The sequence below is a fragment of the Syngnathus acus genome, chromosome 6 (genome assembly GCF_901709675.1).
Source record: "Syngnathus acus chromosome 6, fSynAcu1.2, whole genome shotgun sequence".
Classification (NCBI taxonomy): Eukaryota; Metazoa; Chordata; class Actinopteri; order Syngnathiformes; family Syngnathidae; genus Syngnathus; species Syngnathus acus.
The window spans coordinates 13,027,339-13,051,560 of NC_051092.1; the positions used below are offsets into that span (position 1 = coordinate 13,027,339).

A 24,222-nucleotide genomic window follows, 5' to 3' on the forward strand; every position below is an offset into this window, starting at 1 on the left:
TACATTGGCGCCTTGGGATACCAGTGACACAACTAAAGACTTTTTGAGACAGAAGCCATCCTTTTGGCATTTTCTTTGCTTTTTATTTTCTCAACAAATAACATCAGTCTCACGGCTATTGAACACAAACAGTGGCGCAACACATGTAGAGTGATAATACTCACAAGCATAAAAGTAATTTTATGACAGGAGGAGTTAGGATTGACTCCATATGTCATATGCCGTGAAGGTCAAGACTGGGATTGCGCCATTTTTTGCCTTTATTGGCAGCTCCAATGAGTGACTTGAAGGTTTCTTGTACAATTTGATCGAACATAATCAACTAGGTTCATGGTGTAAGAATAGGTCCAAAATTAATAATAAAAAAATAATAAAAACGAGTCACACAGCAAAACATAAACATACTATTGGCAAGCCAGACTGGCATATGGCGATGGCCGGTTAGCAAGCACAAATTGGCATGCGGTGCACAAGTGCATGTGTGTCTTGGAAGGAGAGTCGGTATGCGTGTGTGTGTGTTAAGGATGGGTTTTCCCTCTCAGATTACATAACAGTAGAAGTGTGCTGTGAAATCCAGCAGCCTCAAAAACAGAACATACACACACACGTATACACACGCACGCACACGCAGGTCTGTGTACAAACCCACGAATCACAGAAATACAGAATTTTGAACATACAGTAGTAGTGATACAAGTGTTAGCATGTTTTTTTTTTTTTTTAAGATTCATGCTGTGGTTCGAACAATTTTCCTGACAGTGAACTCAACTCAATTCACTTCACTATAACAATTAGTTTGGCAGTTCGGGAACAATTCACCAAAAAAGTTGTTTATGGCCATGCCCAGTTGAAGTTTACTGTCAAACAAAATATAAAACAAAGAGAATTTCACATTCGGACATTTAAAACTCAAGGCATATGTTCTGTATATTTTTAGAACGGAAACTATCAATCAGTGCTATATCTATTTTTATAAACATGTTGCAAAATGTTTTTGTTTGAGTGGGGGGCAGCATTAAGGAAAGATAATTAAACTCGTACCTTAATAATATCTAGTTAGAAAATAAAATTAATAATATCAATATGGATGAATATGACAAAAAAATTAAACTAATATAAACATTGTTTGATTGTCATTTTCTGAACCTGCATTGTAGTTAACGCACTGAAATTAATAATGGCCTGACAACACCACCGCAGGATAATTTCACTTCACAATACGGAGCGCACTTGACCGCAATAACAAGCAGGTAATTTGAATGTCTTGTATCATGCTATCATAATGAGACTTTAATTAACATTCAACAAGGAGAGCAGCGCACATCATTGCTCCAGCCTTGGAATCATTGCTCAGGATTTTCACGGGAAAATAGGGAATTACCGCTTCCTCCAACAAACACACGCAAACTCTAACACACCGGCGCGCGCACACACACACACTTTAGCTTGTTAGGAGGGATGAGGGTAATGAATGCAGAGTATATTTCTGTTTAGAATCTTAATTGAAAGCTTGAAAGTAGCCTGGAGGGAATAAGCTTAATCAGTGTGAATAAACCATAAACACACATCCGCGCACACGCAAAGAAGGAGTCTGCAACTATGGTAGCATTTACAATGTAATAAGCCCTCTTTCTTCTAATAGATTTTAACACCACCTCTTTTGTACAAACACTTGACCTTCCCATCACACATGTTGCATTTGTTCATTTGTTTTTCAATGTTGGGGAAAAGATTAGACTTGCATATCATCCATTCATTTTCTATTACTGCTACTTGTGGGGAGCATGCAAAATGGATGATTTTTTTTTTTATTTGAAAAAACAAAACCCCAAACGTTGGCATTCAACAAAAATATTCTGCCGGTTCAGAAGGAATGTTTCTTTTACCGAATACTGATCAAGTGGGAAATTTCCCAAGGGCTAATTTCAGAGAAATATTTCAACACTGACTATATCTTAAAAGGTTATGAAAGATTAGAACAGGCACACAAAGCCCACCCATCAAGGTTAGCGTGCATGTCCGTATCCAGGGCTAATTACCATGGCAACCATAATCAAGGCTCTGATCTATGCAGTTGTCAAGGTGGTAGAGAAAGGGTCAAATCTGAATGTCTTGTCTGTCAATCAGTGTTTTGAAAAATCGTGCAATTCCATGGTCATATGATATGGATGCAAAGCGTGTCGCGGGATGAAAATGATTGACGGTAGGCTAACCACGGAGATGTGACGGAGTGACTTGTGATTCACTTCTCATTCCTTTGGATGAAGTATATGAGAGTTGAGCGCCGGTGTTTACCTGCATTTATATAATCCCCCAGCCTATGTGTGCTCGTGTGTGTGTTTGTTAATATCATATTTATTTTTGCCTGTGTGTGGCTCTTTAATCTGCATTCTCAGGGGGAGTCGAAGGGAGCTAGCCGGCTTATCCGTGCCGCATCTTTGAAATGGCACAAAAACACCTATCAAGATAGACAACCATCGATGACGTGTGAGCGACTTACTGTGTTAAGTAGCTCTTTTTTTTTTTTTTAATCAATCCCTATTTATTCCATTTGTACATTCCAACAATAATGCGCTCGCTGACCCTGTATGCTTGCATGATCTAAAAGCATGAATACTAGAAGAGGAGGAAGGAGGAGAGAAGCCAAGCCAATAAGAGTGCACAGCGGGATGCTAATAATGCAGCTCCAGCTGTTCCAGTTAACCTGCAAGCTGCCCATCTGGACCCAGAGAGAGGAAGAAAGGTGTAGAGTGTGAGACAGATAGCAGATAACAGATAGGCCGCAAGTGTTTTGCTCCAATTTGACAGCTAATTTAGTCTCAATTAAAAGGATACCAATGGAACTAATGGTGCATCCAACCTCCACAGATGAGACTTTGGACTGCAAACAAAAATGCTAAATTATTCTTTGAAACAGGTTGGAGGGAAGAAAAAGGAAAAAAAAAAAAAATTGACAAAGTCGTATAAATCAACCATGAAAATCGATCGACACAAGGGCACTAATCCATCTGATTATCCGATGAAATAATTGAGGGTAATCGATTTCCAAAAACATTTGAGAATGTCAGCCCGACTTTTAAATAAGCTGTGGCAAGGTTAATTTCTAATCACTCAATAGGTGCAATTATATCCTCTGCTATCACACAGGTCACATGAACATGCGTGTGGCCCAGGAAAACACACACACACTAGGAGTGACCTTGCTTCCAGCCTGTCCGCTATGTCCTCGCCCTACACATCCCCCACCAAGCCCTACTGCCTGCGTCCATGAACCCCTCGCAAGCAATGCCAGGCCAGGGCATGCCAAGATGCACCTCGCTGAGGTCCTTCAAAAACAAAACAAGCAGCCAGACTTTTACAACAAGGTTTTGACAACGCTTTCATCTGCCACTCGGACTAGGAAAGACACTGTGAAGGAGACTAGCAACAGAATATGATTTATATTGATTCAAAACTTTTGGAAAAAAATGACACACAAGATACAGAGCAAGCCAACTTTGCCCCCCTCCTAAAGCACAAAAGCATTGCCCACACATACACACCCACACACAGCAGAGCATGCTAATGAAGACAGTAAATCATGACGAGGTCATGTGTGGAATAGCTTGCCAGATACCTGCAACATGGCTGGAGACCTCCCATAGCACATCACACATATGTGCTTGTGTGCGTGTATTGTATGCGATGCCTGCTGGCTACAAACATGACTCCTGTGAGTGCCACAACAAGGCAAAAAAAAACAACAACACGATAAACTATTCATTAACATTGAGACTACCACTGAATGTGTTTTCATTGCCCATACGAAAAGTTGTGTGGGTCACCCAACATCAGGTGTGGAGAGGCTGCAAGAAAATAAATACATAAATAAATAAACGGGCGGGAGTAAAGTGGATGCTTGTGGCAATGTTAATCCACGAAACAAAGTTATACATTTTCTGAAAGGTCCAAATCAGTTTAAAAGTAATCAGCTTCAAGGACATTGGGAATGACAATTGAAGATTGTTACCTTAAATCTTCAAATTCATGTTAACTTAAATGCATAACGATGCATGCAACACGAGGCAAAAATTACACTATGTCTACTGAAATACGAATGAAAAAATTCGTCTGGAATCAGCTCGGTTATTGTCCAAATATGTGTACACATTTCCACACTTGACCACACTCGAGTTATTTCCCAAACACAAAAGAATAATTCGACTACCATCTCCAAAAGTGGAAACCTGGCCAAACTATTTAAATTGCCAAAAACATGCGCTTTAAATAAATAAAATAAAAAAATTGCTTTTTTCTTTTGCTCTCACCCACCAGCACACAAAAACACACACTTTCCCTTTGTCTGCTTCAAATACAAACAAATAAATAAATCAACACACGGCTATTAATTATTCTGAGGCAGAAATCAAATATACATGTGCCTAGAGATTCCTGTGTGTGCGTGCGAATGCAACTTGTGAAGAGAATCCCCAAAGATGGATGGCAAGGCAGCCCTGCAGAGCCACTGACACACAAGAGCAAAGCGATGAAGAACAGTCAGGTAAACAGTCACATTTGAGAACAGAAAATGACAAAATGGTCTTGCTTTTTGCTCTATTAAAGCATTAAGGCTTGATTTAATCATAAAAAGGATAAAAAGATAAGCCTATACAATACTTCACATGAGGTGTATCAAGTCTGTCTTTATGAGGAACAATAACGCCACTATATATCTAAAATGTAATCTTTTATAATGCTTATGCTCTTCTCTAAGCTCATTAGTACACCACTGAGTTCGAGTTTCGTTTGTTTTCCATCCAGTGCTTGAAAGGTTACAGCACGACAACATGGATGCTAACTCGTATTAGCATTGAGGTAGCGTGCCTTTCATCAGGCAGTTGTCTGGTTATTTTAAATGCAAAAGGTGTAATTCATTTTTTTTTTTACATTTGTTTTGACAATAAGCTGCATTAAACATTTTGAAACATCTTTTCTTGATAAAATGTTGACTATATGAAAAGTTTTGATACAGCTCGTGTTGTCTGTCGTGACAATGTGCATGTCTAAGTCTAATTAATAGGCAAATATTATGTTACCTTTAGTTTGTCTGAAATTTTTCAGCTCTAAGTGAACACTTTTTTTTCCCTCAACATGTACACACGTTCATGCAATAAAATGTTAAACAACCCACAAAACACACAAGAACAAAAAATGGTATTTTATGTTACACGACACCAGCTCCGTAACACCCGCTGCACACTTGTACGCATCAAACGGCAAAAATATATCCTATGCTAAAAAAGCATAAAATAGCTGATAACGGATTAAACATTTAAGTTCACACACACACACACACACACACACACACACACACACACACACACACACACACACACACCACACACACACACACACACACACACACACACACACACACACACACACACACACACACACACACACAAATGCGTATGCATAGACAAGTGCTCAGTCAAACAGTTCTCCAGCCTACTTAAGAGAGTTCACATGTAGAGCAAAGCCACTACTGGGAATCACAGTTTAGCCCCTTTCTCTCTCATCGCCTCGGTCTCTGTGACTCACAAACACCCAGTGATGCAAGAACACACAAATGGATTTATATTCACAAAGTCTCACACATATCCTACACGGCGAGTGTCTCTTTGTCAAGGCTTCAGGTTTTATCATTAATTATATTTGACGCCTCTCAGCGTGCCTGCGCGAACGTGTGTGTCTACAACATGTCCCGAGGGGCTGAGTAGGGAAAGTGAGGTTCAAAGACCCCCTGACAGAATGCTAAATCAATATTAATACATGCTCGCACACGAATGCGGTTATGCATACACACACCTCCAACAAAGAGAAGTCAGTGCGGTGGTTAGGGGGCATTGTTTCATTGTCTCCGCTGTCTTCCTCCGCAGCCACTCTTTGTCTTCCTGCTACAAAAAAATGTGTGTGTACATGGATTATGTGCTAAACTGTTAATGTGTGATCCCAGTAATGAGGTTGTCATATGTTCAAACACATTGTGTCCTCTCCTGACAAGCTGCCACTGGATCACAATATTTAGCTTATAACAAAACGGATTGTTTGGGTCGAGGTCTGGCACCTGCGCAGTTTTTGAAACTCCAAATCAAAGCACATCCAGATTGTGATTCCGTGTAATTGGTTCACCTATTCCTGACACCATCTTATGAAGGACAAGTTAGGTTACTCGGAGTTTATCGTTTCAGTATGCACGGAAAAGTAAAAGGTGCATTGATTCAGACACTTTGCTTTCACCTTTTTTCTCCGACGACATGTGACAAATGTTGATGGCACACAAACATCAATAACACACCTGTGAGCTGTGTCATGTGCTGCAGTTTCAATCGCAAACACATCCTTAAAAGAGACACGGGGAGCCACGAGCCGCACGGTGCAGTTATGCAAACGAGTCACGCTAGCTAGCGGCTAGCCGTGGTGCGAACCTGCAGAGATCGAGCGCCACTCTGCGACAATTTTCAAAAACACACATTTACGAACTTGAGTATCTGTCAGTTTGTTTGCCAATTTGGGATTTTTGTCAGACTCTCCCCAAATATTGAAAACCAGCCTCTGCCCAGGAGTTAGAGAACAACAAATAATCAGGTCAACATCTGTGCGCCTTATGGAAACAATAAAACCACATTGGTGTTTACAATAATAAAATACTGTACATCAACACTTGTTTGCATTAACTGGAGCGTATGCGTACGCAAATGAAACTAATGGGCTTATTTGTAAGGACGTAACAGCTGGAGTTGGAGAACCACTGTCTAGCCAGCCAGCCATACACATGTAGCTTTTACTAATTGCCACTCCAGCCAACCATGCTCGACCAAACATTGTCTCATGGCTCACTTCATAGCAGAGCATGTGTGTGTGTATAATGAGTTCATTGTTCTATTCCCTTTGTCATTTATCACTCTCAACCTTCAATCCACATCAAAATAACATCTGTCAAATTTTGTCCAAATACACCAGACAGACACAGATGTTGTCTGGACAAACACAGCACAAACTCGCATGAACACACACTTCTGGAACACAAAAAACAATTATTTCATAAATGGGTGTGTAGAGTCACACAACAACTCATCTGGGTATAAGGTGCTCAGTGTATTCCAGATGTGCGTTTTGAACCACAACACCCCACCTGGACACCCTCCCACTCCCTAAATCACTATGAAGCATTCAAAACAGCCTCACATATACAACAATGCTTATTTCTGCACTACAGGATTCATATTTGGAAAGCAGACACTTAAATATCAGATTTCAATTACTCCCAGTCAAGCATCCTCGCAGTGAGGAGGAAATGACGTCGTAATTGTTTCCCGTCAGCTCTCTCTCGCTACTGCGGTCTCATAAAGAGCGCGCTACCTGCGAAGCCCCGGGAAATGGAGGCAGAGGACCCTCCTAATGACTTAATAGAGCTCATTAACTGTGATAAGACATCCAATCAGTACTCCGCCTTCCTGAAAGGCTCTTGTTAGGCGCTAATTAAAGAACCAATCACAGCAGGCAGGGAGGATGCACAGTAACTGCAAGCAAGATGAAACATTCAACAGAATTTCATCAAGCTTTCAAGAAAAAACATATTAAAAAAACACACACCCTAACTAGGTGAGTGTGTTTTATTGTTAATTGTTTCATATCTAGACAGTATGTGGACACTGTAAGTGACATGAAAACTGTTAACACTGACATCTTTTACACGCTATGGTATGCCACAACCACTACATATTTCTAAAAGCTACAACAACTGGTTCTCAACTCCACATCATCATCACCTTTTGTAACTCTCTCTCGTTCTCTTCTTTCTTCCAAGGATGGTGTTCATGCAGTGTGGATTTCTCTCTCTCTCCCTCTCCTCCTGACCCCCCCTCAATCTGGGCTCCATGCTGCGCTGGTTTAATTGCAACAGCACCCTCGTGTGCCAGCCGGGCACGGAGTGTCTGTATGTGAGTGTTTGATGAAGAGACAGACGGGGGGGATGGAAGGAGAGACCTCCGAAGAGTGTTCAAGGATAAGCAGCAGGATGCAAGCCACCTTTCTATCTCATCTCCCACCCTGTTTTCCATCTCCACCTTCCCTTTCAGTATTAACTTCCTTGCCATTACTTTCCCAATTCCTCCCTTTGGCTATTTTTCTAAAGTACACAATCGGGGGACATGCTTCTCTTTTTGATTAATATTCCATATCTTCTCCCTTCTTCTCAGCAACAACTTGTCTTCTTCCCACCATCCCCCACCCAATGCTCCACACCCTCTCCTGGTCTCACCTCCCATGTCCCATTGAGGCATCCTGTCAGAGCGCCCCGTCTCTCCTTAATCAGCTGTCAAATATCAAACTCTCATTGAGCTCCTCTTACCCTCTCTATTTCCCCGTGCGGGCCTTCATCCCCCCTACACAAAACACCATACGCACAAAGACACACACGGTTGAGTGGATGTGGCTTCCTAAAGGTCTGACTGACTCTGGTTCTTAATAGTTGGTGAGCATCTGTGTGTCCAGATTGTACAGTAGAAAAAAGATGAATGCCGTTGAATGGCATTTCCCACAAATTTAGATTTGAAGGCTATTAAAAAATGACTGTTTTGTTTTTGTCTTTTTGTGTTTTATTTTAACATGAATCATGCAGCAAAATCTACCCGTTTGTATCCATTTCAGGGGTGGCCATTTTGTCCCTTGAAAATGACATCATAGTGGGCGGGGACAGGTAAGTTCACCTGTTTTCTCGATTTGGTCATGGGACATTCTCAAGCTATGCTCCTAAGCGCTGTGATGTAATTTTTTGTTGCCAGCGTGTGTCACTGCAAGGCAAAATGGCCGCCCCAAGAGATGGATAAACATAGGTGGATTTTGCTGGTTAATACGTACTTGACAAATCCAGTACTAATCAGAATAGATTTTGTAACATCAGCAACTTTAATTTCATTTGTACAATGAGAAAAAAATATTGATAACCACGATTCAATACACACGGGTGACACGTCCATCTACATAAAACAAACAGGCCCAGCTCCTGTATGAGAGCTTTCCATAACTCACACGGTTAATGATGGAGAGCCGGTGATCCTCACTTAATGACAGCAAACGACGAGGCCAATCTGTCAGCACTGCCGTGTGCTAACGTCGGCGTGTGTGTGGGCTTTATTAATGCATTCATCTCCTAATGTTGTGCAGCTGGGGAGGAAGCCATGGAATGATGATTAGCGATGGTACTCAAGGAGCAAGTGGAAGAAGAGGGTAGAGAGTGGGGGAGAAAAAAAGGGCAGAGGCAAAAAGAGAGCGAGAGAGATGAATGGGTGGTCCAAAGATGATGAAGGGTTGAGAGAACATTGTTTAATCACCCCGGGAAACATCAGCTGTTTCCAGACATGCAACAATCACACTGTCAAAATGATAAGTGATTAGTCTGTGATCACTGGCAGACGGAACAAGTGGCAGGCGAAAATGAATCGGATGCAGTCATCATTGTATATCGAAGGAAAGGAAATACAAAGGGCCGAATGATGAGTCATTGTGATAAAGTCTGAGTAAAGACTGCTGTTGACATCTTAATACTCCATTTGTCACTATGTGTCTTCAGCTTCAACATTTCAGAACATGCTATCTATTGATATTATTCCGGAAAATATTTCATCTGATATCATCGAATATTTTTTTTCATGCAGCAAAATAATTTCAACGTATTCTTAGCTAAAGAATTGTAATTACACTTGATAATGTTCAACCACTGATTGCCATATTTAAGTTTGCGCCTGATTGGTCAAATTCAGATAAATGTATACAATTATCGAAGAAACTTAATGCGTGTCTTGGACATATGCACGGCCCGATGTTGCAATATCGATATTCTTTTGGTATATTGCGCAGCATACATAACACATATATTCTGACATTAAATCATGACACACAACTGTCCAGCACTTTACATTCTGTTTAAATACAATGCAACGTTTTTATAAAGTACAATAAATAATTTCTTTTTATCCTCATACGCAGAATATTTTCGTCCTACAAATGAATGTCACTTTATTCTTCATTCCTGGACAAACACTGCTGCAGTTCACATATCCAGTTTTCTGCACAAGCTGGACACCAGAATCAAACATCTAATTGTGTGAGGACACAGTGTGCACCGCCACTCCCTGAGAACTCCCAGTGCACACTTTCCATCCTGATCTCTCTGTCACCCGTGTCTCCCGTTTTCCTCACTCCCTTTCATTTGAGCAGCCTTTCTCTCAAACAAGCCAGTTATCCAGTAAGCGCCATCCCGTTAACAGAGGCCTGTAACGGGGCCGCGGGGACACGGGACAGCAGCAAAAAAAGTATGTAAAGGACACACAGAAGAACAGAGGAAAATGGATCCTAATGACTGGACCAAGCCCCTGCTTGCTCCGTAAAAACAAAAAAGTGCAGAGTTGGAAGGATGTGGGCAGAGCAGGTATGGCACTGGGGCTGCAAATGGCAAACTAAAACGAGCGAGGAGGTGGGGGTCGAGACAAGGATGGTTGTGCTCATTTACAAAACTGGAGGAACAAACTACAGAGGCATCCAAGGTGGACATGATACAGGAAGGTGGGGGAATGAAAAAGAGACAAAAACAAGGTCTACAACATGTGCGTTGGCTGTTTTTAGAAGGAAAATGATCACGCAATTGACATCTAGTGTAATTCCATCAAGCCATTATGTTCCCAGATTTCACAATTCAACCTAATAATTATGATAGGAATAGAGTAGGAGGTATTGTTATTGTGCGTAACGAAAAGCTTGTCCGACAAGACACAAACACTTCATGTTGCCTGCGCTAAACAAAATGAGATGAACTTTGTAAAATGATGGATTGTTTTTGTACCAGTTGGATCCCAATCCACTATACAAGTGTAGCGACTTGCTAGATGCGAGAATTCAAATGTAATGGTAATGGAAAAGCCGAGGGGGAAGAACGAGGGAGGGAAAGAGAGAGACATGAAAAAAATGTAATTTAACATGAGCATACAGAGAAGACGGATGGGGGTGGTGGTGGCAGGAGGGGGTTTGATGAAGGGATGATGCGGGGGGGCTGAGATCTAAGCCAGACCACTCCTCCCTGCACTCCTACCTAGGAAAAGAGGGATTTGCTCTCCCTGGGTGGGACGGAGAGATGGAGGGAGGAGAGACGAGCAGAACAGGAAGACCGCTGAGAGAGGGTGGGGGCAGTGGTGCTGCGGAGGCGGCTATGGTGAGCTACACGGGGATGAAGGCATAAAGATCAAGAGTGAAATGAAACAGGAAATTTTATGATAATCAATGTGACTGATTAAAAAAAGTTGACACCATTCTCACCCAGGCATGACTTTTTTTTTTATAAATGTCTTTTGCAGGGCTCATAGTCTGTCAAATTATTAGATTATGGATCAGTGTTAGTATTGGTGTAGCACATGATATACTAACACTGTGATCAAGACCTCCAACAGATTGTGCATGGAAATCAGGTGGAACGTGGTGGAGAAGAAAGAGTGGACCCCCCCCCCGCTCTCTGTGGGGATAGGGACCAGGAACAGTCAAAATCTGCATACCATTCATATAAAGGCATTGAAAAAAAAATGTAACTCAAAATATTTGGGAAATAATGAGGATGAACCCTAAATACACTTATATACAAAATATTAAAAATTCATACATCCATTATCCAAACTGCTTCATTCTAACGGAGCCTATTCCAGCTGATTGCAGGGGGCGGGGAACACCCTCAACTGGTCGCCAGCCAATCGCAAAGCACACATAGATTCGCACTCTCAACCACACAAAGGACAATTTAGTGTGTTCAATTAACCAACCATATATGTCTAGAGTGCAGGAAGAAATTAAACCACTCAAAGAAAACCCAAACGAGCATGGGAAGAACATGCAAACTCCACAGAAGATGGCTGGAGCCGGGATCGAACCCACAACCTCTTACCATGAATCCGAACGATGCCACAGTAAGACAACTTTTATCAGGCTTTTATCCTGGTCTGAAATATTTTGGAAAAACGCAAAGGATTGGGTCAAAACCCAAAGTGCCTCTCGGCCTTGCAATATTAAACGTGAACTTTGGAGACATCACTGGGTCAGTGCTCCTCGGGGATGCTGGGAAATATGAAAAGAGAAGCAGCTGGTACTGACACGGCTCGCCTTACAACTGCAGCCAAGAGTCTCCCCCATCACCTCGCTCACCAGACCCGCCCCTCGCTCACCTCCTCTGACTCACTCACAGAGTCTCCCCGTTGTCTTCCGTGCAGCCTCCTCTTAATCTTTATCTTCCTGCCTTAGTTTCAACCTAATTGTAAGTAGTGGCTGAGTCGGAATCATTTATTTACAATTACAACACAAATGAATCACACCAAGATATGGATTCAAATCTCACAACATAAACACAAATTCCCAATCATACTTTCAAATGTCAATCGTGTCACGTCCTGCTGCTGGTATGAATTCACCGATTTGACAGCCTTCTTTATAATGTGGCAGTGGGCTTGACAAGTCCCTGTCAGCAACACAGCAGATTTCTCCTCATAGACATTGAGAGGATGCCAAGTCGTACCATGCCACTTTTCCCCGTGCACATACTCCTCGCCATCTTTTCCCCCCTTCTTTCTTTTCCCAGTGCATCGAGTTTGCGACGGCTCAAAGTCTTTATATTCCATTTCACTTTTCCCTGTCTTTGCCTTCCATCACAAAACTCAATTAGTAAATTAGTTCCAGCTCGCTAAGCGGTAAACAGCGGCCTGGGAGCACATAAACACACACGGTATACCCCATTAGGGCTTCACAAGCACCATGCAACACAAAACCTTCATTGCACACGTACACACACACACCCATCCCAGAGTAATTAATTTAGCGACTCGCTAAGGAGTATACGCTTAAACTATAAACGGCTGCATGCATAGTGTACACTATGTGCAGGTTGATGGGCCGGGTTTATTGGCAGTCAGAAGTGGGCTGAGCCTTCACATGCCACACTGGCCTATTGTTTGGCTTTTTAAATGCTCATTTAGTTTAGGTTTGTTTTAAACCATGCACAGGGATGATTTGATTACAAAATGTTATTTCGAGCCTCGACATATATTTGCAGCAAATTTGATTTACAACAGCAAATGTTTTGGTTTAATGTCATTTATATTTTGAGTGTCTCTAACCATGCACTGGGACCATTGTTTTTACATTGTGGGATACTTCTTACTTAAAAATAAAATAGACTGATTGGGTGAGGACTAAGTCATTCTCTGTTGGTAAAAAAAAGTTTGAAACGCAAATGCTACAGAAAAATTAGAGCTAAGTAGCAGTGGTAAGAAGCAAAGAAGTCAATGTAGGCTTGTTCAATAAATAAGGGGTGGAGTGATAGCCAACAAAAAAAAGGAAGAATGTAAATAATGGGAACTTGGACCTAGATGTTTGATAATAAAAGCAGGGAGCAAAAAAAAAAAAATCTAATCCCAGTTTAAACAATATGATTGAGAGTATATCTAATCAAATTCTTTACAAATGTGCACGTGCATCACATTGAAGTAGCACCAGGTTTAAAAGCCAGCTTTCATGGTCTTTAAAAATGAACACACACCAGCTCAAGTGCTCAGCGGAGTATTGTGACAGTGTGCAATAACCACGGGCGAAGCACTTAAGCCGCTGTAATTAGCCTGATCACTGTGGTGACCAAAGATCCTTCCTTTCATCCCTTTACTTCACAAACTGGCATGGAAGACTAAGACGCAACACAAATAAACGTGCATGGCGGACATGTGTGTTATGGTGGAAGCATAACACACCGTCATGCAGTCACAGTGTGAAAAGCAGACAAAAAGAAGCTTAGTTGAGTACCAAATGACTGTCTGAAAATAAGATGCATGCCTGCCCATCCAGTCTTAGACACGATTACCCTCGATTAGATCAAGGAAATCGATTGACGATATTCCTAAGAATCAGTTCATCAATCCCTGCCCATCCCAAGATAATTAAAAGCTTGTCTTACTTCAACAAATACAGTATTGGGGCGGGGGTCATGCCATGTTTGGTTTTCCCAACATACAGTGTAGTAAAACAAAACAGAGTACAAATGGCAAATGTCTGCAGTGGACAAGAGAAAGACGGGTCGGCTACAAAGAAAATGAAAGAACAAGAGAGGAGCAGTAGAGCAGAGACAGAGCTGAACAAAGAAGTACAGTAAGAGTCCACTGGCCTTACAGCTGCTCTCTGCGCACAGTCCCTCGGCCCTGGCTTTGGGGACCGCCTTGTGTGTGCGCTGAGTGTATACATCAATGTGTGTGTGTGTGATGTGTGCTGTGTGAGTCCCCGTAGGAGTCCATGCTTTCCATGCTTGGACTGCCAACTCCTAAAACCCCCACCCTACATTTCCAGTTCTTCCTGCAGTGGAAAAAAGGAGGCGAGTGGGAGAAAAATCAAGAAAAAAACAAAAGGGCTCAAGGAACCATATTCTAGAAAAGTGAAAACAAATAGATGAGTGATGATCACACAGGGGCAAACAAATGTTCGAAACTTATGATCAGACACAGTTGCCACTGTGTTAATGATCAGAGTAATAAAATTAGAGTACATTAGTGTCTTGAGGAGCCAGATGAGGTGGCTCGGGCATCTCATCAGGATGCCTCCTGGACGCCTCCCTGGGGAGGTGTTCCGGGCATGTCCCACCGGTAGGAGACCCCGGGGACGACCCAGGACGCGCTGGAGAGACTATGTCTCTCGGCTGGCCTGGGAACGCCTTGGGATCCCCCGGGATGAGCTAGATGAAGTGGCTGGGGAGAGGGAAGTCTGGGAGTCCCTCCTGAAGCTGCTGCCCCCGCGACCCGACCCCGGATAAGCGGAAGAAGATGGATGGATGGATAGTGTCTTGAGATATATACTGTTTCCCCATTATGTGTTAGCACTAGCATTAAGCTAGCAAACAGAATTGTGTGTGTGAAGGAAGTGTAATTTTCTTTGTTTTACGCTCCATTTGAAAGGAAACTTCTGCTGTAATTAAAGGTGTCCTTTGTAATGAGACAAGCCACTTTCACACTCTTGCACCTTTCATTGATGTCTGCTTTAAACACATGCGCAAACACACCCACACACATTCTTCCCCTCCCCTTTATTTTGCATGGTCCATATGGTGAGTTCATGCAGCTGGGAGCCTGTCAGAAGGTGTGAATGTGCAAACCACGTGCTTTCAATAAGACCAACACTAATATGAAACTTTACCCACCCACACAACACATTATTTTGAATGTCGGGGTAGAAAATGATTTGAATCAGAAAATCGGTTTTAAAAACGTGAATGCATCAAGATCATCTTTTTGGAGAGCTGTGCAGAAAATGACACAATGGCACATTTACAGCACTGATAACTTCATTTATAATGCAAAACGATAACAAGAACCCCTTAATATATGCTCTCGAAATGAGCGCATCGCATCGTAATCCCACCAAATAGAGCCGAATAAAAATGTCAGCCCCATGATAGGCATCAAATCTTCTTTGATTGGAGACATGCAAAGTCTAATCTGCATTTGGTTATAAATATGACCTCGCCTGTACTTAAAGCTCATCGCTACTGCAGCACACTGAGAACGGCGTACATAATCAATCTGTATGTACGATGTGTGCATGCGTTAGCAACATTCAGACAAAATGAAATGACGACAGATAGGGTCAGCGAGTGTGTTTGTGTGTACGTGATTGTGTGAATATGTATGTATATGATAGATTCAGGTGCTGGGACCGAAGCGTCGTTCCCCGGACTCCCCTCGGCTTCGTGCTAACGAGATATACAGTACACACATCTCCGCACACCCACACAGCACATTGATCAGGGCAAGGATGAGGGTCGCTCTGCACCCCCTTAGCCAAACACTGAGGACCAAGTGCCTCGGGGCACACTGGGGCCCCCCAAGCCCCCACCCACCCACCCACCGCCTACACACTGACATGCACAAACATTCAGGCAAACACATGGCTAGCTCATCTGGATTCAGCTGGAGTGTAAGACACCCAACACTGTGTCACATACTAAACAGGCACTTGTGCATCATTACTGGAATATGGACAGCAGAGCATAGCAACAACCGATGAATTATAGTGCAGTGTAGCTTGAACTGTCATCCGATGCAACATGAGGTGTAGCTCAGCAACAGTTGGTGAGAATAAACTCTTTTACAATACACTTTGTGTACTTTTCGTAGCAACAACTTCTTTATACCTATTTTTTTTATCACCTGTTAAAAATCAAGAGGCGGCTTCTTTTTAGTATCAGTAAAAAAGCAGCTGCAGTGTCAGTCAGAAGACCAGAAAACCTTTTTTACCAGCGCTTTTTATTGCGGTAGAAAAACTATTTGCTAACCTGCTAACGGCAATAATGGCTGTTATTAAACTAAATGGGTGATGATGTGGGTAAGAAGAGGAATTTACAGAGCACAGTTTTGTTTGGGCGTTAAGCCATTTTTTTCCCCTTAGCAAAATCAATATTAAAGTGAGACTGAGAAAACAATTGGGGGGGTTCTACTTTCATTTTTGTGTGAGTGTGCTGTTTATTTGGGTGCACATATTTGTGATGGTTTGGCTGTATGAATAATTCAGGTCCATGGAGACAGCAGCCTGGAGTGTTAATGGGGAAGACATGCAATGATACCAAATATCGCCGGTGGGAAGCTATTGATCCGATAAGCCATTTGTCCAAAATTTAGTCGAGAAATCAGAGCCCGTGCGTCCTTTATAGTAATACACTGATGGATAGACAAATTAGCACATTAGCACACTTTGATGCCGATGAACGCTTTGTGTGTATAAAAGAGACATCCACAATAGTTCAAGATTTGATTTTCCAAGAGATTCCTAATTTAAGTCTATCGAACGACCACAGTAAAAGTTTTTAAATTATAATAAGGCTAGTTTCTTGTCCTCATTATTTCAGTGTTTAATATTCTACAAACTCAGTTCATAGTACACATTTTTCAACCCAGCTTCCCTTCTCTATAGTCTATGCTAATAAAAAGTTAAATGAGACTCAAGAACAACCAAAACGATAATATAATATGGGTCTGACATAAAAGTGATTGGTGTCAAACTGCAAATTGATTTGACCACAAAGCTACATTTATACTGTCATTGACTATAAATCACTGGGGGAGCAATTAGAGTACGATTGTCAAATGCAACAATGAAATGATTCTAAAAAGGTACTTCTATTGTTTTAAGTCTTAAGAGACTTTGAGTAGCAGACATTCATATGACCGGTGCTTTTTAGATAAATGTCAAAGTAAAATCTATCAATGAATCAATCAATAAATCCTCATTAAATTCTCTTAAAGTCCACTTACTGTATTTCAATCTGCACATTTACATACTGGCGCAGGGAGCTTAAAGAGTAATAATAATTTGCTGTGCTGTCGCGTGTATGAGAAGAGGGCAACCAGGGTGCAAACATGAAGTCAATTGCTGGTTAATTGCCTGTGGGAGCGAAATGTGCGACCCTAACATACACGCCGACATGATCAAGGCAAGACATAAGAGCAGCAAGTGCAGCAGAATTCGGGCAGTTGCATCTAGGACACATCCAACTCCTCAACTATAAAGAAAAACATCTGGATGGTCTCCAAAAGCACCATGCATCAACACACACGCGCACGCACTCTAATGAAGCCCCGGTAGTGACGAAGAGCAGCAGGGAGCAGCGCGGATCGCCCAAGACAAGTGCGCGTGAGCTTTCGTCACAATATGTGTGTACGCTCTCCGCGAGCGTGCGTCTCCGGCGGGATAATTATGGCGCTCCTCGGCAGCTGAGCGTGCCAGATGTACTGGGAGACGGGGGAGGAGGGCGAGGAAGGAGGACGAGGAGGAGGTGGCGGTACGGCGCGGCACGGCGCAGAGAGGGAGCACAGCACCGGGGGCGATGCGGCGGGGAGCTACGCCAATACGTGTGCACACGTCACGTTTCAACGCACCGACGTGTGTTCGTACGTGTGTCTGTCTAGCCGGGAACGGTTGCAGCACCGAATAAGTGAGCATCGCAGCGTGTGTATTTCCAGATAGATGTCCGTGTTTGTACACACTATGGCGAGTGTGTGTGTTTATTTGGCACGGATACTTTTGTTGCTTGCCATCCACTATTAGCAGGCTGGATCGGTCGCAAATGAGAAGCTCTCATCCAGGAAGTGCAAGAATGAGAAGGGATTGGAAATTGGTTGCTGGCGAAGGAGACTAGAAATCTCAGGACCAGACTTTAACACAGCAATGAATCAATCAGGAGTCGTACTACTCCTCTTTAAACCTCCTATCTTAAGTCATGGCAGACAAAAGCAATGTTATTGTTTATAACGTTGAAGCAGCCCTGTAGTTGTGTGATGTGAAACAGTGTGAGGTATCTTTAAGTTCCGATTGTCCACGAGGCGGTGAATAAATTTGACTGACTGGATGTCCGACATTTGGTCAGACAACTAGTTGAATGTACTTTGGATGTAATTAAGCCGTTTGTGAATCGGCCTAATAATGCAGATCAAGTGGCACACTAAATCTGCAAATATTTAACGCAATTATGATTTCACTGCTGCATTAGCTGTACATACAAATTGGGTTACGTTACCTCTGAAGGGACAAACCTCCGTCGTAAGACGATGACACCCCGGTAGTGTTAAGAGGAAGCCCGTTAATGAAAGCGACCACGCAGAGCAAACCCAATGAGGAGAGGAAATCAAAATTCAAACAACAGCTTAGAACAGCAGAGCAGAAAGTAAGAGATTGTCTCCTCCGGTTGGCTTTGTCACCTCACTCACCCGAGGGGGCCCAGAGCAAAGCACCATGGGAAATTACTGAAACCAGAACACATTGATTTATCCCGGATGATGTGTGCGCGCGTGTGTATATGTCACACAAGGCCTGAACAGCAATAAAGAGAACAGCCTGGTCGACATCTGCTTAGAGACAGCAGATAAGAGCATCGATGTACAGTTATTTTTCTTTTCCTCCATCTCCATCCTGCAATTTCCTCGGCTGTGCTGTGTAATTAAGAGTCAAAGACGACCCCCTTCAACCATTCCCAGCATGGCTTTGCATTCCATCTCCTACTGTGCTGCTGCTGCTATTTTCTTCCATCTCTCTTTATGGGATCTGCAGCATCCTCTAAAGCTTGCCTTGAGTACATTTTCGCGCTATTAATCTTTACTCATGATAGCTCGCTTAACTATTAATTAATTGATATTTGTAAAATATTATTTGATCGCGTGTGAAATAACCACCAGCCAATAGAAAAACATGACGCGAGCGCGGTACATCTATTTACCGAGCGCACTTTAAAATGTGACATCATGCCAGATGTTCAATATAAATGGTCAAAACACCATTAATGCTTGGCACTATCCAGCCATCACTCTGCTGGTTCAACCAAGGCTAGCTAGCAAGGTGACCCTGAATCCCAGTCTGTAGTTGTGTGTCTGTACTTATAGGCATGCGTGTGTGTGTGTGTGTGTGTGTGTGTGTGTTACATGTGCTCAAGTCCTGTAATTAACACCGGCCATTAATGAAGTCCAGCTGCTCAGCAAGAGTACCGAGTGCCAGCCAAAACCTGCCACAAATCACTCCCCTCCCGCCACCGCGCAATCCATCCTGTCCCTCGTCCGGGTTCCTCATTCAGCTTAACGTTCATAAAGCTGCTTCCCTTTATTACGCTCGGTTTATTTCTTGTTACTCGCACAAGGACGTGAGATGGTACTTGACACAGTTTGCTTTGGTTTATTTGTTAGATAGCAGCAGGATGACACAAAACGGACTGGGGCAAGTAGATGAAGGCATAAATAGAGAATATTTACAAAATACTTAACATTGGCCACGCAAAGCCTTCACCCCGCCACGTACAAAGTAGTTCCAAAGGTAACAGCAACAATCAAAATACCAAAACACACCATGACAACTAGCATATAACGTGTAAAGCAGTGATTCCCAGCCAATGTGTCAACCACGTGTGCCGAGAGATCATCAGGGGAAAAAAAAAAAATTAAATATTATTTCTGAATAAGGAATGTATTTTTGTTGAGATATATACCGTATTCTTCGGACTATAAGTCGCGGTTTTTTTTCATAGTTTGGGTGGGGGGGTGACTTATACTGAGGAGCGACTTATATGTGAATTTTTTCATACATTTTCAAAATTTAAAAAAAAAGGAAAAAAAGTCAAACCGCGATAAACAAACCGCGATGTAGCAAGGGATTACTGTGATTTGAATTTCAAGTGACGTCAGCAGCGCAGCGCGGCGGTGGTTTACATAAAGGACAAAGATTCGATCACGGGATGACGAAGATGACGAAGAGCCCCACGTACTACCGGCATCATTAGCGGCTTTGTTTCTAAGTGACACGGAGGACGAAGAGTTTGAAGGATTTAAGGATTTGGAGTGACACAGAAGGCTTGAAAAACTATTATGGCTTTTACGCACGCCCGGTCCTACTCTACGGAGCTCTCTTTCACTTCCGTGGATGGCAGTCGGGGGCCGGCGCTCGGCCGGGTGGCTGTCCGGGGACGGTGGATGGGGCTCGGACATGGCTTTTACGCACGCCCGGTTCTACTCTACGGAGCTCTCTTTCACTTCCGTGGATGGAAGTCGGGGGCCGGTGCTCGGCCGGGTGGCTGTCCGGGGACGGTGGATGGGGCTCGGACATGGCTTTTACGCAAGCCCGGTCCTATTCTATGGAGCTCTCTTCCACCTCCGTGGCTGAAAGTGCCACCTCCGGGTATGGAAGTCCACGCCGCCACACGCCTGGAAGTCAACGCCGGTGCTTGGGGCCGTGTGGCGGTGAACTATTTATGTTATAGTTATTTGATATATTTTATTTCGTGTAGCAACATGTATATGTATTTATCGTTAAAGTTCAGTAGTTGTTGGCTCGTTGAACTCTTGTTTTGTTAAATAAAGAGCCGTTTACCAAACCCACGTCTTTCCTTGTACTTTGTTAACGCTACAATATAGTTATATAGTAGATCTGTGGAATAACGACGAGGCTGACGTCAGGGTGCACGCGCGGAGTTGTTGACAAAGGACGAGGAATTTGATCGATGGATTTAATGATTTGGAGTGACGCAGATGGTTTGATAATATTATTGCTTCTATAATAGTTATTTGATATATAACTTATATATCGTTATATGGGCCTGTGGAATATTTTGAAGTGCAAGCGCCGTCAGCGGCGCGCACCCATTGTTGACATAAAGGACGATCGATGGATTTAATGAATTGGAGTGACACAGATGGTTTTATAAACGTGTTATTTATGTAATAGTTAATTGAATAACTCTGAATGTTACGCCAGGCCCGTTCTCAGCTCTTCGTTTGTGTTTATGTCACGTTAGCATACCTATTGTTTAGCCTGTTGTTGCTCGTTCATGTCTGTTCTTGGTGTTGGATTTTGTCGAATATATTTCCCCCAAAATGCGATTTATACTCCGGAGAGACTTATATATGTTTTTTTTCACGTTATTGTGCATTTTATGGATAATGCGACCTATATTCCGGAGCGACTTTTAGTCTGAAAATTACGGTAGGCAGAACATCATGTGTTTAATTAAACAGGGCAAGTCAATTTGTGAGTAGACTGCAATGATCTTCAGTATTCAGTTTGGTTGTGTGGCATGATTTGTTTTGTAAATAAATAAAGCAAAATAAATCTAATGGGTTTCCTAAAGCTTGGAAAATAATGGAAGATGGCATCAAGGCCTCCATCCATATACTATACTTGTCAGTAAGGTTGTGAGAGAGCTGGAGCAAAATCAAGGGTACTCCCGAGACTGCTCGCTAAACAATCGCATTAGTGGGTCAAGAAAATTACATAAACACAAATAAATGGATTTAAAAATGTCTCTTTTGGTGACACTGCCTCATTTTGTTACAAACATATAAAATTCTGTTTTGACTACGTCTAGTCTTTAATCACACTGTATTTAAATAATACCCTGACACACGAACGTGCACACACACGAACACACACTGACTCCCCACCAGCTGTGACAGATGCGCCTGTCACGGCACAAAATGAATTCAAAATAGTTAGCAAATTAAGCAGCGAGTTAATTGTTGCTTGGCCTCTGTTTATGAAGCGCGTAAAGGCAAAGAGCCTTGCAAAGGAGAAGCTCGACAGCGTGTTTTGCACGCAAACGTGTTTGTGTGTAAATGTTTGCCAGCTGGCGCTGCCACACCTGGATGGCTTGAGTTAAGCGCGAGAATACAAAGGGGGAATGCAGGTAGGGTAAGCTATAGGCTAAGTATACGTGGTCGGCCTTCAGTACACTCAGGAAACACACACAGTACATGCACAAAGTGCAAGAAAAGATATCAATCATTCTTTGAACATAAAAGTTAAGTAAAAAGGGTGCTGCTTGTGCAAATATCCTCCCAGGAACACATACATGACTATCTGGCTCATGTCTCTGCTGTCTATTTGTCAGTGTGTCCTATTAGGTTTCCAAACAGCTTGTAATGACTGGCAATAAACAGCAGAAGTAAGAAGTAAATCAAGCGAGAAGACGACAAAATGAGCTCTCCGGGGGGGCTGCATGCTCCCGGTCTTCAAGACGCAACACAAAACACACACATGGAGGAAGTAATAATGCTGCATAGGTGTTAATTTGTGGTTGAAATCTATTCTCTAGCAGAGTAGATACAATTACACGAAAGAGGAAGTGCATGCGGGTCATTGGATTGGTGACTGTCTCTCGTGTTCAAACAATTGAAAGACAAGAGTGAATTTTAACGCACCTAACAGTGAATATATCATCAAGATGGCTAATTCTATCACAGCAAAATCTCAGATCTTATTTAATTTACAATCAGTCCTATTTCAACTTTCATCCTCCCCATCTTTCATCTAGCCCTCTGTGATCTTCCCTTCCCAGTCCCTTGTCCCTTCATCATCACTCCCTCTCTCCCTCTGGTGTCATGGCTCGCTGGCTCCAGGTGGCGGGGGAAGAAGGGAGGAAGGGATGTAGAGGAGGATGCTAGATGGATAGATAGATGGAGGGATGGATGAGGGGGAGGGTGGGCTGTCATCTGCTCCTACGTTCATACCATCACAAGACCGACCAACGTCAACATCCCTGAGCAGGACCTAAATGTTACGATTTTATAAGCTTGTTATTTGAAATGATTAACAATCATGTCAAAGATTCAGAATCATGATATCTATTTGGAAATGTGGGAGGAAGGTAGAAAAAAAAAACAAGCAGACCACTAACCCAGCATGCTGCCCGCCTGTAAAAAAAAAAAAAAAACTTGGGGAGCAATTTTTTTTTTTTTTTTTAGATGTTCCCTGAGTTGAAGTCTCTTGAGACCCGCTGACATCACACATAAGACATCCTGTGCGACTTTAGCAGGAACGCTCGCGGCTTTCATGTTACATGCTAAACCTCTCAATTAATTGCCTGCTGCAGCGAGGGCAACTGGGGGTCAGTGTGTAAAATGCTTTTAATGCTTCCATCATTTAAGAAACAACAACTCATTTAAACACATCCACAGAGACAAGACATTTCCTGTGGCGTTTCAAAGTCTCTCAGACTGGACGCTTGCGCCTATGATGGGATTAGCCATGTTCCTTAAGTACCTTTTCTTCTCCCCCAGTTTATTTAAGACTTTAGTTAGCTTTGATACTTGCTGTTGAGGAACGTTGGCAAATCTCCCTATGCTTGTTGTGATATCAATTTCATGTAAGACTGGTGAGCCTAAGTGTTTTCTTAAGTACAGAGCATTAGTGAAGTCACACACCGAGAGGGGGAAAAAAAACGGGGGCAGATTAGTCTAAGGCTTATTAGTTCAGGTGCACCAGGGCAGAAGAAAACACCAATGTGTCTGGCTGGTAGCATAAAAACACACATACACACACACACATGAATAAACCGTGTGCCACATTATTCACCCCCTTTCACTCTAAAAGCTTCTTACGCGCCTCATTAAGTCTTGGGTGACACAGAGTAACCAGGCCAGACCTCGCTTATTGCCACACGTATACAAATATATATCGTTGAGTGTATTCAAGTGTAAGGTCGCGAAGCACAAAGACACCAGCGAGACGCTCCAACGCTTTCACCGCAAGCTAATAGAGCGGCTGACTACAAGTTTACGTTTCTGAACCGGCGACCGCATATAGAAACGATCCTGCTGGGTTTATTTAAGGGCTTGCTTCCTGCATGGGGTCTCATAAATG

The 24,222-nt window shown here is 42.7% G+C and overlaps 1 protein-coding gene across 2 annotated transcripts in view; it reads right to left on the minus strand.

Annotated features, from left to right (window-relative positions):
• The window catches only part of znf423 (zinc finger protein 423), an 89,502-nt gene that overhangs the window by 13,325 nt on the left and 51,955 nt on the right, over window positions 1-24,222 (minus strand). The window lies entirely within an intron of this gene.